The 13,462-nt window shown below is 39.6% G+C and overlaps 1 protein-coding gene across 2 annotated transcripts in view; it reads left to right on the top strand.

Moving 5' to 3' along the window:
- Positions 1-969: 969 nt before the first annotated feature.
- Positions 970-13,462, top strand: part of tspan4a (tetraspanin 4a) — a 308,346-nt gene continuing 295,853 nt past the window's right edge. The window contains exons 1-2 of one of the 2 annotated variants that reach the window (XM_074667196.1): positions 970-1,208; positions 3,009-3,162. The gene's annotated coding sequence lies outside the window, so the exon portion shown is untranslated. The remainder of the gene's footprint in view (positions 1,209-3,008; positions 3,163-13,462) is intronic. The other variant, XM_074667195.1, reaches the window with a different exon arrangement.

Consider the following 13,462-nt stretch of genomic DNA (forward strand, 5'->3'; position numbering starts at 1 on the left):
AGACCAAAGCTAGTTTTTTGAACCAGGCTATAAATGTTTTTTTTTTTAACCCTGTAACGCCAAACGTATCATATTTGATACATGACTTTTCCAGCCCTCCACATAAGCAGTATGGTATTTTTTATCCTGAAAAACCTGATGTGTACAATCAGATACATGCAGTGCACAGATAAACCAACACTGGGTAGTAAGTCACTCATTAGCCGCCCTTCCAGTGACTCTCTCAGTCTGCCATGACTCAGGAAGTGGACACAGGTGGTTTTTCAAGAAGAACTTTGCCAAGTTTAAAAATGTTAAGGTAAGAAAAACATTACAATATTTACTGACACATCAATAGGAACAGTTACTGGGTTCATGCAAAGTGAAAATGCTAAAAAATTCACAATATATGTTTGAGTAAACCGTGTTGAAGATGGCGTATCAAATTTGATACAGCAGGTATATAAGGTCATGTAACTCTAAAACAGTCAATCGCCATTTACTTGTATTTCATGCATTATATCTAAAATCAAGCAACATACAGTCTTTTTATTTTTAAATGACATAATGTGGTACATTTAGTAGCACTGTTTATGTTTGGAAAGACTAATTTGTTAGATTTGTTTGTGATTTATTATGTTTTTGTTTTTTCAGGAAAAAACAATCGTTGAGCATTGTGACCTGATGCATCAAATATGATACAAATTGAAACTCAAATATGGAAAGTGATATTTGAACATTTTTTGGGGGGTTGTTCAGAGGGACCAATCAAGGCTCCAGGTTCAAAGAACTGGAATTTTCTGTCAGTTATTTAATGGTTTGGGCTTTACAGGGCTAAATGTTATTTTTTTTTAATTATTTGTCTTGATGTGTACAAAGTTTCTGGTCTATAGCCAGACTCAAGCAGATTCTCGATGAACAGCAACTTCAAGCACTTCAGTAAAAGCTTCATTTTCGTTTCCCCTCGGACGTTTGTGGGCGAAGAGTGGGCGCGGTTCCATCAGCCAATCACAGCGCGCCCTGTGACTTTGCTGTTGATGATCGCGAGCTGAGGAAGCTAATCCGAGCTGCTACGCTAGCGGACTTCACACGGAGAAAGAAAAACAAACCAAAGAGAAATAAAACTCCAAACAGATTTCCTAAAGGAGGGGGAAGCTTTGCTCCACTTTCAGGAACTTGGAGAGCAGCCGGGAACGAAGAGCGACGGGAGTTAGCTTTCTGCTAACCAGGTATGTGTCAGATAGCTGGTTAGCTCATGCTAGCATGCTAAGTCAGGTGCTCAGCTCTAGAGTCTCTCCCACATAGAAACGCGATGCTACAGGTGTTTTCTGGACTAGAGAGTGGCTGACTGTTGTGTTCGCTCTGTTTATTAGTTTTCTGCTCTGGTTCTCATTTTTAGAAAGCAGAACTACAGTTGAAGGAGTTTATGTTTGCCTTTATCACCATTAATAATAATATCAATAATTAGGTACATTTGAGTTATTAAAAAACGAGATTGCTAGATGTATTCAACATGCCTCAGTGTTGAAAATACAGAAAAAAAACAGAAAACTGATAAAAAAATTAAGCAAGGGAAGAAAAAAGTTTTTAGATTTTAGGGAGAAGTTTTTTTTGAGTAATTTTACATTTTGTTTTTGGTGCTTTTGTTATTTTGAGTGGTTAAAGGTTCATTTTACATTCATATAGAAAACAAACAATTCAGGGAGAGATTTCAGGGTCCTGTTTTAATTAATAAGAAAATTTAAAAGGGGTTAAAACTGTATGATAAAACTAAAATAAATAAAAAAAAAACTATATGAAAACAGAATCATCATATTTGATTTTCAAACTTACACCAAAAATTATTATTTTTTGTTAAAAATAAATCCGCAGGGGCTGGCTTTTTATTTATTTATGTTTTATTTGATGGAAAAAACTTTCCCATATAATCCATGTATGGTTTTAAAAAAAGGAATTACTGGTTTATATATGCTTTGATGAAGTTGACGAAGTTAAGACCTCATTTTAGACTAGAAACTACAAGATTTAAGAGATTAAGAGATAAAGCAAGTTTTCGGTCAGAGGAAGTGGGTGTGGCCTGCTGCTGGCACTGAGCCACGGAGGAGGAGCCCTTTTTCGTTCATAGCTTCACCTACGTAGGACTGCTGATGTTAGCTTTTCAACAAACCTCAATGACACAATGCATTGTGGGTTGGTTGCTAGGTTACGACAGGTGTTGCAGTCAATATTTGTAATAATGTTTGAATTTCTGAAGAACTTGTCAGTTTTAGTAAAAGATGTTTTTTTCATCGGACCTGAATCCCAGTCACTGGGCAGCTGCTTCAGGCCTCATGTGGCCTCTGACTGAATGGAGCTGCCTCAGGATGTGGCAGAAAGTGTGTCATTAATGTTGCTGTGGCAACGTTTGGTGGAATAAGAGAATTCATGGAGGAGTCGTGCAGAAGTCGTCTTATTTTTATTCAGAATTTAATTTTATGTGTTTCCAGCGTGTGGATCCATGTCTGGGTCCTGAATCGAAGCACAGGGGAAGTTTGCTCTGACATGTTTGTGACTCATTATTTTTGGGTGCTGTATAAACAAAAACTGACCTGACTTGACATTATGCTAATGTGACGTCTGAGCTACTGTGTGTCTGACTTGGAGTCTCAGTGAATTCAGTTTGTTTATTTCTGCATGACTCCCTCAGCGTCAGAGAGGGACACGTTAAACTGAAGGTAAGAGACAGAGACGGACTGAAAACCTGCTTTTAAAGACGGGCCGTGAAATGAAGTTATTACCATGACAGAATCACTTCTGGCTGCTTTAATGGAAAATAATTTGCTGTGTTTACGTCCGGAGCTGTTTGTAGTTCTTGAAAGCAGACATTAAAATTCAACAGATGCTGTTTCTAAATCACCCACTGAATCAGAGCAAATGATCCAAAGATTACTCCAGCGAGCCAACAGCTCCAAGACGGATTAGGATAGATTAGTGCGAGTGTTACACATGACTTCTCCCACCACATGATGTCGCCATTTCGCTGCTGGCAGGGCCCCTGACGGTCACATGTGGGTGTGCGAGGAGAGGAGAGAAAGGGAAGCAGAGCCCGTCTGAGGGAGGGAACACTTTGGGAAGTTTTCTCCGACTCTGAGGAAGAAGAAGAAGAAGAAGGGCAGAGAGTGCAGAGAGAGAGATTAAAGAGTGGTAAGTCATTTTCACTTCTCTAATTCAATCCAGCAGGACTCTTCAGCTAAAAGCCTTTTGCTTTCACACCTCGCCTCCTCCTCTCCTCCTCTCCTCCTCACTCTTTCTTGGCTGTACTTTGCTCTGACTCCAGCACAGATGTCAATGACCTTGTTCCAGAGATTTAACTCTGATAAATAGTGCGCTCCTGTGGGCTGAGTTTGTCTCATTAGAAAGGATAAACTGGATCCTGCCTCCATTCGTCTTGTGTGGATTGGTTAATGAAGGTTGTTGCTCTTGGTTTACTTAAGGAGAGGATTACATTTATCATACTCCAGCTCCTCTACTCGGCTCCTCTTGAAAACAGTCGGGTTATTTTGGTGATAAGTTGTTGTTCTTACAATCAGATGTGTTTTCATACAGAGGAGATGGGATGGTGTATGTGTATGTGTGTGTGATAGAGTGGAGCTCTCTGATTGGTCGAGGAATGTTTCCCTGGATGTCGATGAAAGACAGAAATAAACGTGTGCAGAAGAACAACATTTGAGAATACCAACCATTCCTCAGGCCATTCCCTTTCCTTTTTTTTTGGAGAGGTAGCAGGAGCTGAAGGCCTCACTGACTCCTCTGAGCTGCGGCTGGTCGGTTGGCAGAAAGAGGAGGAATTCACAGCTATACAATGTCTCCTTATGTTAGCCTGGCAGAGGTCTTACAGCGTCCCAGCGTCTCTGTTACATGTGGCACATTAAAAATTAATCTCAGCTTCAACGGCAGCAGTGAGGATCCACCCAAAAGCAGTTTGAAATAAGATGATGTTTTTGTTTTTGTGGTGATGTTTTCTTCATGTTGCATCAGTGGAGAGTGAAGAGGACGTTTAAAGACAACAAGAGAAAAACCTCTGACTCTGTTTGGGGAGGGAGCTTCATGTCGAGGATAAAATGAACTTGACTTTACGGCCTTCCTTTAGGAGTTATCAAGAAGTGATAACCTTCTTCCAGGAAATGCTGCTTCTAGGAGTACGGACACACACAAAATGAAAACATTGAGAGACTTTAAAAACTGCACAAAAAGCTTCCTGAATAGAATAGAAAATACTTTATTTATCACAGCAGCAGTCAAAAAAAAAACAAAGTCAGAAAGTGTATAGAAAGTGCAAAAAGCTCCATGAGAAAATAGATACTGACAGCTTGTCCATCATTGTCCAGTCAGCCAGCCTCCACCTCCACCGAATAGCATGATGCTACTCTGCCCTCTGGTATTCCCTCTGTTGCTGGGTTAGCACAGCTAGCTCGTCCATCTTATTGGAGATAGATCTTACGTTCCCAATAACGATGGATGGAAGGACAGGTCCATGTCGTCACTTCTTAGCTCACACCAGCACGTCGTCCTCACCTCCTTCTCCTCACCATGTGGGAAACATCTGGCCTAGCACCAGCTAGCATTGACATGCTACAGGCTGCTAACAGCTGATTTCACATGTAAACAATGCAGACATGGTTACATGTAGGATCTCCAGACAAACACAGGAGAAAAAGTAGTAAAAATATCACTGAAGACACAAAAAGTTTGGTGTCCATGACCAACAAATGAGCCATACAAAGAAATGATCCACTGCAAATACAAAGATTGCGGAAAAGACAAAGAAGAGAGAGCTGTAAATCGAAAGAAGAAAATAAAACAATAATAAAACAAGTGAATAGAATATAAAGTAAATTCCAATGTTTTTGACATTTTTCCAAATTAGTAAAAAAAAATCAAGGATTTTTGTAAACTTCAAAATTCTGTGAATTTCTGCAAATTTTGCAAACTATAAAAATTCAATTAAAAATAAGGGAAATTCTGGAAATGTTAACAATTCTTGAAAATTTAGTAAATTTTTATTACAATTTTTTAATATTTTGACAAATTTATGACATTTCAAAATTTTCATTTTTTGTCCAATTTTTGCAATTTTTTGAAAAATTTTGCAATTTATTGAAGTTTCTTATTATTTTTTTTTTAAATGATGAAGTATATATGACAATTTTTCTTTACTTTTTAATATTTGCAATTTTATTAAAACATCAAAAACTAAGACACAAACAAAATTTTTTAGTCTACATAGTTTTTCCACAAGATTTTCACTTTTTTTGGAATTGTATACATTTTTTTGTCTTTATTGTGGAGATAAAGTAGATTTTGTGGCTCCTGAATGGCTTTAATCCAGCTGAGCTGAGGAAAAATGGCTCTTATGAAAGTAAAGGTTGCAAACCCCTGAACTTTAACTAGAATTTATAGACTTTTAAAGTATTAATTTTCATATTTTGAAATGTTTGATTATTAGGGCTCTGTTAGCTTAGCAATCCAAGAATTAACCCAAAATAGTGAGGCTATGAAGCTTGTTGCTAAGGTCGCTGGTTCAACTCCAAGTCATGGCCGTTGGCTGCATTCTCCCTTCACTCTCTGGTTCCTAAACTTCCTGTGTCTCTTCAGCTGTCCTCACCAACACAGGTGAAAATTCATGAATATTTCATGTGTTTCTAAGGACTGATGTGTGGGATTTGTTGCAGTTTGTGTGGAGCAGGTAACTTTCTCTCTAACGGTTTCTGCTCCGGCGTGCAGAAGAAACGTAAACTGACAGGACTTTGGCTCGGCTCTGGAGGTGTTTGTTTGGTTCACCGTGTAATCATGGTGGTGTAAAATGATGGACACAGTGGAGGGACTCCCTTTAAACACAGTTTCTTACAGGAAGAGTGATCTGAGTCCTGTTTTACTCAGATCTCATAAAGCCTGAAGAGATATTTCTTAGACCATGAGCCTCTGTCTTTCTATAACTTAAACTGTATCATCTCCATGAGTCTAAACTTTCTGTGTGGTTCCTGTCGAGCTGAAAGTGTTTGGTCAGTTTAAGGATCACAGCTTTGGCCAAAATTGTTCAGAAACTGTGTTTTTGTCTCGCTGAGGACACGACGACCTCCTGAGTGAGACAGAAACAGCTTTGTTGTGACGGTCACGGTTGTCTGAGCTCGCTCCGCTCCACGCTGAATAACCATGCCCATCTGTTCACAATGTTGTGTTTCAAGGAGTCCCCTCCTGCAGGAGAGCTGGATCGACCTTAAACCAGGACACCCAGGACTCAGGCTTTCTCATTTTAAGGTCACATGGACTAAAACACAAGTCCTGGTCAAACTCTGACCTGATATGTTGGGAATTCATAAAAGGAGAATCTACAACAGGGATGTGACGATGCACTCAACTCACAATTCGATACGATTTCAGATTCTGCGGTAATGATGAATGAATTTAAAACATTCACACACATTTAAATGTATTAAAACTACAAAATATGTTTTCTCTTTTTTCTAAAAAATTAAAGAGAATTCCCCTTTTAATTCTCTGAGGTAGGGTAAACTGTGCAAAACAAAGTTTTTCCTTTTCTTAAAAGTGCAAGTGAAGTTATATTTAATCTTGAGTAATGAAACATAAGATAAAAAAGAACTGTTTAAACCTTGGTTAAAAAATGTCCTGTGAGTAAACGCTTCGGCCCTTTTCTCTGGAACACTTTGAACTTTCAATATCTGCAGTAATTTTCAGTTTACTGTATGTTTTATGAGAGTAAAATAGTTTAAATAAAGAAAAACACAAAGAAAGAATTGGGTTTTAAAGGACAAAACACAACACTCAAACATCGAGAACAGATTTTACAGGATAAACTTAGAGTTTGAACATTAAAAACATATGTTCATTGAATGAACAGGATGGCGGCTCCGTGTCACGGGACAAAATGAAAGTGAAACTTAAGGAGAAAGCGATTCAGCTGATTATGCTCACTGTACAGGACAAATAAGGCTTGGTACATTGATCTACAAAAAATATACAATAAAAGCCTCAAACCATGTAACTGTAGCAACAATTTTGCTAAATATTTTACTGTAAAAAGCCTGCAAAAAGTGTCTGCTAAAAGCCCTGGCAGACAAAACTGGTTATTTCTTTTATGTAACTTTTAAGGAAGACAACAAAAGCGCTTCTCAAATAAAAGCAAATAATAACAACAGAAATGTATGTGTATAAAAAAATGGCTAAAATTCTTCAGTGAGTTTACAAAACTTACTAAAATAACCTAAAGTGATTAAAAAATGTCTTTAGTTTTCGTCTTTGTCAATCTGTGTCGTACATAAACTCGTTACTTTTACCGATCAAGAGTGCTGACAGGCTGCTAACACTCCTGAATATGGAGGGAGTCTCCCATTTTTTAACCCTTTCTCCCGCTCTTCTCCTGGCTTGTGATTTCTCCTGATTGTCCCCCAACTTTAAGTTTGCTCCTGTGATCTCTAATATTTTTCAAAGTCAAATCAAGTCCTGTACTTGGGCGTTATATTGAAAACTCAAAAACCATGCACTTACTGATGAAGACTTTATCAGAGCCTTAGCTGTTTCCTTTTTTTTTTCGTTTTGTTTATTTTTTTGGTGTTGACACGACATGTAAAGAACATAGACCGTATAAAACATGGACGTAGCCTCCGCAACGTAACCCATCTGTTCCTGAAACCGTGAGATGAAGCCAATCCACAGACGCAGCCACATTTGCTATGACGCCTGCTGTGAGTTTTTCTTCGAGCAGCTACAGGGCGCTCGGCGGTCACGTGACCTAAACTGCGCCTCCGATTGGACAATCAAACGATCCTAATAACTTCTGAACCGCAGAGATTGAAAAAGATCACTCGTTGTACAGTGTGTGCTGATTGTGAAATCAGTGTTTTAGACCCAAGCTGTTTTCTGAACCAGGCTGTAAATATGTTTTAATGCTGTAAACGTCTGTTTTTTATGTCTGGGTGTGTACGTGACCTCCTGTATTTCTGCAGCCAGCCTCAAGTGGATTCTAGACGAACAGCGACTTTTAGCACTTCAGCACAGGGTTCATTTTTATAGGCTTATCTTTTTATCATCTTCTCACCAGATGTTACCCCTTAGTTATGGGTTAAACTCTTGCACAGGTTAAAAAGTTGAGTAATCCTGTGGTTGCCCTGATCTCTCTAACACAAGCTCCGACATGCTCTGACTTAGCATCCTCTTGATCAGGAGAGTTTAGAGCAGTGTGAATCTTATCACTATAAGAAGAAGGCTGACTCTAAAATAGAGAAATGGTTGTTGTTGTGAAGTTCTGTCTGTCTTTCGGTGTGTGATGTGCATACACGCTGTGCACAAACACGACAACGTACATTTTTTACTAGCACATGCTGAAAAAAATGGGCACATATGTGATCATTTTGGTTGGAGTCTCGAGCCCTGAAATGAATAAAACAAACAAAATCACTTCAAATACAGAAAAGAATAGAATAAAAAAGAACAGAATAGAATAGAATAGAAAAGAATAGAATAGAATAGAATAGAATAGAACTTTATTGTCATTGTAACAAGTACAACGAAATTCTTGTCTGCTCACAGCAGGTGAAGCTCTTCACATGTGGCCTTGGTGTCTGCTGTTAGCTCTGTTAGCCATGTCTGTGAATAGCATGATGCTACTCTGCCCTCTGGTGTTCCCTCTGTTGCTGGGTTAGCACGGCTAGCTCGTCCATCTTATTGGAGATAGATCTTACGTTCCCAACAACGATGGATGGAAGGACAGGTCCATGTCGTCACTTCTTAGCTCACACCTGAGAACCAGCACGTCGCCCTCACCTCCTTCTCCTCACCTTGAGGGGAAACATCTGTCCTAGCACCAGCTAGCATTGACATGCTACAGGCTTCTAACAGCTGATTTTACATGTAAACAATGCAGCCATGGTTACATGTAGGATCTCCAGACAAACACAGGAGAAAAAAAAGTAAAACTATCACTGAAGACACAGAAAGTTTGGTGTCCATGACCAACAATGAACCACTCCAAATACAAAGATGACGAAAAGAGATGAAAAAAAAAAAAGAAAAGGACAAAGAAGAGAGAGCTGCTGCAAAAGGCAGCCATAGCCAACAGGGTGGTGCCTAGCAAGTAAACAGTGCCAGGTTTGCTGATGGTCCTAGTTTAGAACCTCTGCTGGTTAAATAGGGCATTATGATTTGTTTTTTATCCCAGCCGATGTGGAACCTCACACATTTGTATCAGTTTTTAGCAGACTCACGATGCATCATTACATTCCTAACCCATACTCAGAGTTGACTGTCTGATTTCTCTGTAGTAAATCAGCAGCAGGTCGAACTCGCTGTAACGTGAAAAAGCACAGCGAGGAAAATAACCTCCCTGACTGCTCTTTTCATGCTGCATTGTTCAGCTGGAGTGCATGAGAAAAGTAAAGGACACATTTATTTCCAGTGCATGCTCTATGAATAACCTGAGGACTGCTGCTCATGACATCTCCCTCGCTCGGCGGCTCGCGGTGTCAGTCAGAGCGCTCTGACACATTCAGGATGAGCACAGAGGCAGCTCCCCGCTCCCCACGTCCTCCCACATTTCATCAGCTCCAGCCGGGCTGAACTGATGGACTGATGGCTGCGGACACTTGGCAGCTGCCCACTGTTTACATTCAGCCGGCAAACTCTGGCTGAGACCAGAGCTGCAGCACACACACAAACACACACACCAACACACACACACGTATCTTTTCACAGTTTCCAATTCGACTGGCCTCGCCGTGCATGTGGCGTCGGGCTGTTTTGTTGGAGCAGTGGAAACGTGGAGGAGAGGAGGTGTCTGGTGTTTTCTTTAATGGCTGCAGCTGGTGGCGTTTGTCCGGCTGGGGCGCTCTGGCGGCGTGTTTGCGGCTCCTTGAGGTGTGGCGACTCTCTGGATAATTGCCCTGAACACTGACTCCACTGAAGCTGGATCTAACAAGGCTGCATTGTGCTGCTGCCTGCAGGTGTGTGTGTGTGTGTGTGTGTGTGTGTGTGTGCAGTCCCCTCACTTCCCTGCTCCTTCTTTTTATTTCTGGAAGAGCTGTTCCCTCCTCGGTGCGTCTTCCTGCAGTTACCAGCCTCCTCTTCCTCCAGGTCTGCTCAGGCCAGGGAAGAAGAAACGCTGGATGTATGTCACGTTGAATGATAAGCAACACTCTGGCTGTTTCTTTTGTTTACTCCTGAAAAAGAGCTCTCTGAGCTCAGGCAGAGAAAAACATGCAGCTTGTTAAAGAAAATCCAGATTGAGGAAGTCCTTTGTGAACAGGACGGACGTCCAGTTCGATTTCATTCAGCTCAGATGCACATTGAGAGGCAGAGCACAAAAACACAAAAACACACGGTGAGAGGAGAGCTGTGGAGGACGTACAGTTACTCTGAAGGATGATAAAACTTTATACTGAGCTACACATGCTGAGTTCATTAAAGTACAGCAGGTAGGAGAAACTACAACGAGAGAAAACACAAATGAAAACAAGACCCCTGAGTTCGAGAAGGTACAGAGATGAAACTTTAATGTCTGCTGGTTTAAACCGGTTATCTGCAGCACGAGACAAAGAAACAAAAATAAGACGTTAAGTAGATTCATTATTTGAGGCTATCAATGAGTACATCTCATTTCTGTTCTGTAGCAATGAGTTTAGAAACATTTGAGTAAAACATGCTTCATTTTTTGAATGTTCAAGTATCATTAGGGATGTCCTGATATAGATTTTTTGATTCCAGTCTGATTTTTTTATGATATGTTACTGATACTAATCTGAAAACTACATTTTCAGACCTTTAAAATAATGCAACCAGTATCACGTACACATCCTTTTTTATTTTGCTTCTTAAAATGAGCTGTATTGCAGAGGGAACGGCGAGTACTGAAACCAGGTATCGGTATCTAGGGATGGGAATTGATACGATTTTGTCAATATCGATGCCCTTATCACTGTTGTGAATTTTCTGGGTACAAAAAGTAGTTTTACAGGTTTTCTGTGTCAACAACATTTAATTGAGTTTATACTGTAAGTGAATAAAATGTAATTGGTCCCTGAGTCTGGATATTTCTGGGCATAATTAAACAGAAACAGGTCAAAATTTCACACAATGTGACGTTGATGTTCTGTGTTGAAATACATTAATAATTCAAGTAGGCCATCTAGTGTCTCATAGTGGTTATAGCAGTAGTTTAAGTTGTTTGGAACCTTTCCGTCAGCCATTAGCCTTTCATTAGCCTGTTAGCTTTTAGCATTTGAAATTCTCAGTATTTTTTTACAAAGAGTTGATGTGATATGTTTCTGTGATGAAAGTTGAAATTCTATTCTGAAGCTGAAGTTATACTGATGTATGCTAACTGCTAGCATATCAGTGCAGTTTCCCATTTACGTTAGCATCAAGCTTGTGCTGTTTTGTTATTTTGGTAAATAAGGAGATTTATACCATGTTGAATGTACTGAATATGAATCTCCTGAGAGAGAGTGATGAACATTTCTTTATGAAGTCAGTTCTTCAGGAAAACTTCAAGCTGAAAATCCAGAATCAGAGTTTTCTTGGGAAACGTTAGCTAACTGCTAAGCTAAGCTAGCTGCAGCAGACTAGTGGACGTAAGGCCAGGCGGCTCCGGCACAATGTAAAGAATTGATGAGGGAATCGTTAAGCACAAAGGCTAACGATATCGATGGATTGAAACATTTCTTATCGATTCTCAACAGGAACCGGTTTTTGATTCCCATCCCTATCGGTATCGGGCCGATACCAGCCATTTTTTGAGGTATCAGTTCTTGTGAAGGCTACAGATACTAGCAGCAGATACTCAAGGCGAAAAAAATCTTACGTCGAACAAGTCCTCCTTGCCACTAGTTGCTGCTAATTACTGTAGTTTATCACCACGGCAAATGTCCGTCAGGTCCTGTTCAGACAATATGAATGAACCAGGAGAGTTAACAGTTAAACTTTTTTATTTTGCACTTTAGTTTACTTTAAAAAATACTTTTATTGTGCATTTTAATTTATTATTTTTTTTATATTTATCAAAAAATTTTCAAAACCCAGGGAGAGTTGTTTGTGTTTTATTTGGACTTAATATCAGAGTGAATGTGCTGTCTTTGATTAAATGATCTGTCACTGTGAATTGAAATTTTATGTTCCAAAAGTACTGGTAGTATCGGTACTCGATATAGGTGAGTACTCAAGAGGGAGTACTCGTACTGGTATCGATCTGAAAAAATGTTATATTAATATTGCATCAAACTTGCTCTCTCAACCAGGTCATAATAAAGAGCTAAATAACAATAATAATAACAGATAAATAACATAAATCCTGATAGTTCAAAATCAAAAGCCACTGTCGGACTCAATTTTACAAAAGAAATAAAAAATAGTCAACAGTTTAAGATGAAAGAGTTCAAGAGTGCTGGTGCTAAACTTTGCACACAAGAAATATCGACCAAGAAAGTGCAGAGTATAGAGAGATTTACAGCAGCCGTAAAGCGTGATGGTGCTACAAAACGTGGAAACTGGATAATTCCTGATCATGCAGTAAAATTAGCTGCTATCCATTCCTCCAAAAAACAGCCACATTGGACGCGGATACTGTTTGGTGTATTGGCAATGCAGTTATTCTTCGCTTGTTGTTTTGGCCGTCAAAGAGCTACAAATCATGCTAGCAGTGTTAGCTTTTGCCATTTCTTTCAGAACAACATAAGATTTTAATATCTGGCCTTTTGTTGTGTAAAGAGAATATAAAAACAGTTTTAAGAAAAACAAAACTTAGAAAAAGTAAAAAGGCCTTGACTTGCCGTGAGGCTATTTTTTTCTCCTTTGGGAGCTGTTTGGATTTTCTTGCTAGCCTGAAAAGTTGAGGCGCTACAGTAATTTAAAGAGCAATTGATGACCATCAGTTTACAATAGTAGCTCAGTTCGTCTGATAAAGGTCTGTATTTTTGGTACAGGAAGTCATCAGGGACATAAAGGATCACATCCATCCCTAAAATCTGTTTCTCCTCTAAGTGCTTCTCTGCCTTGGATGAGACAAAACCCAGCTTCATAGTCCAGGCCTCAGACTTGTCTCCAGTCTGGCTCAGTTTGTCCAAAGTAGGTCAAGCGGGACAGGAAGTCGTACACAGGAACTTCATTAAAACGCCTTCTGACTTTCAAAATAAGATAAACCAACTACAACAACAATCCGCTTCAAGATGACAGAGCACAACGGTAAATAAGCAACAAATTGGTAACTGAAGCGAAACAGGCTGAGGTGCCATCCTGTGGCCATGTGGGGCACTGCAGTTTCATTTACTGGATTCTATAACAACGTGGAGAAAAAATAAGCCGAACTGCGACAGAAGGTTTTACATTATCAGAAAAAGCTATATGAGGAGGGATAGTCGAGGAAGATGTGTGTGTTAGAGTGTGTGTGTGAGTGTGTGTGATGTGGTGGGTGTCGGTTCAGAGTGGTCACAGCTCTGTG

Source organism: Halichoeres trimaculatus, unplaced genomic scaffold (assembly GCF_033239565.1).
Source record: "Halichoeres trimaculatus isolate MK-OKI-2021-1 unplaced genomic scaffold, fHalTri1.1 fHalTri1_scaffold_3, whole genome shotgun sequence".
Classification (NCBI taxonomy): Eukaryota; Metazoa; Chordata; class Actinopteri; order Labriformes; family Labridae; genus Halichoeres; species Halichoeres trimaculatus.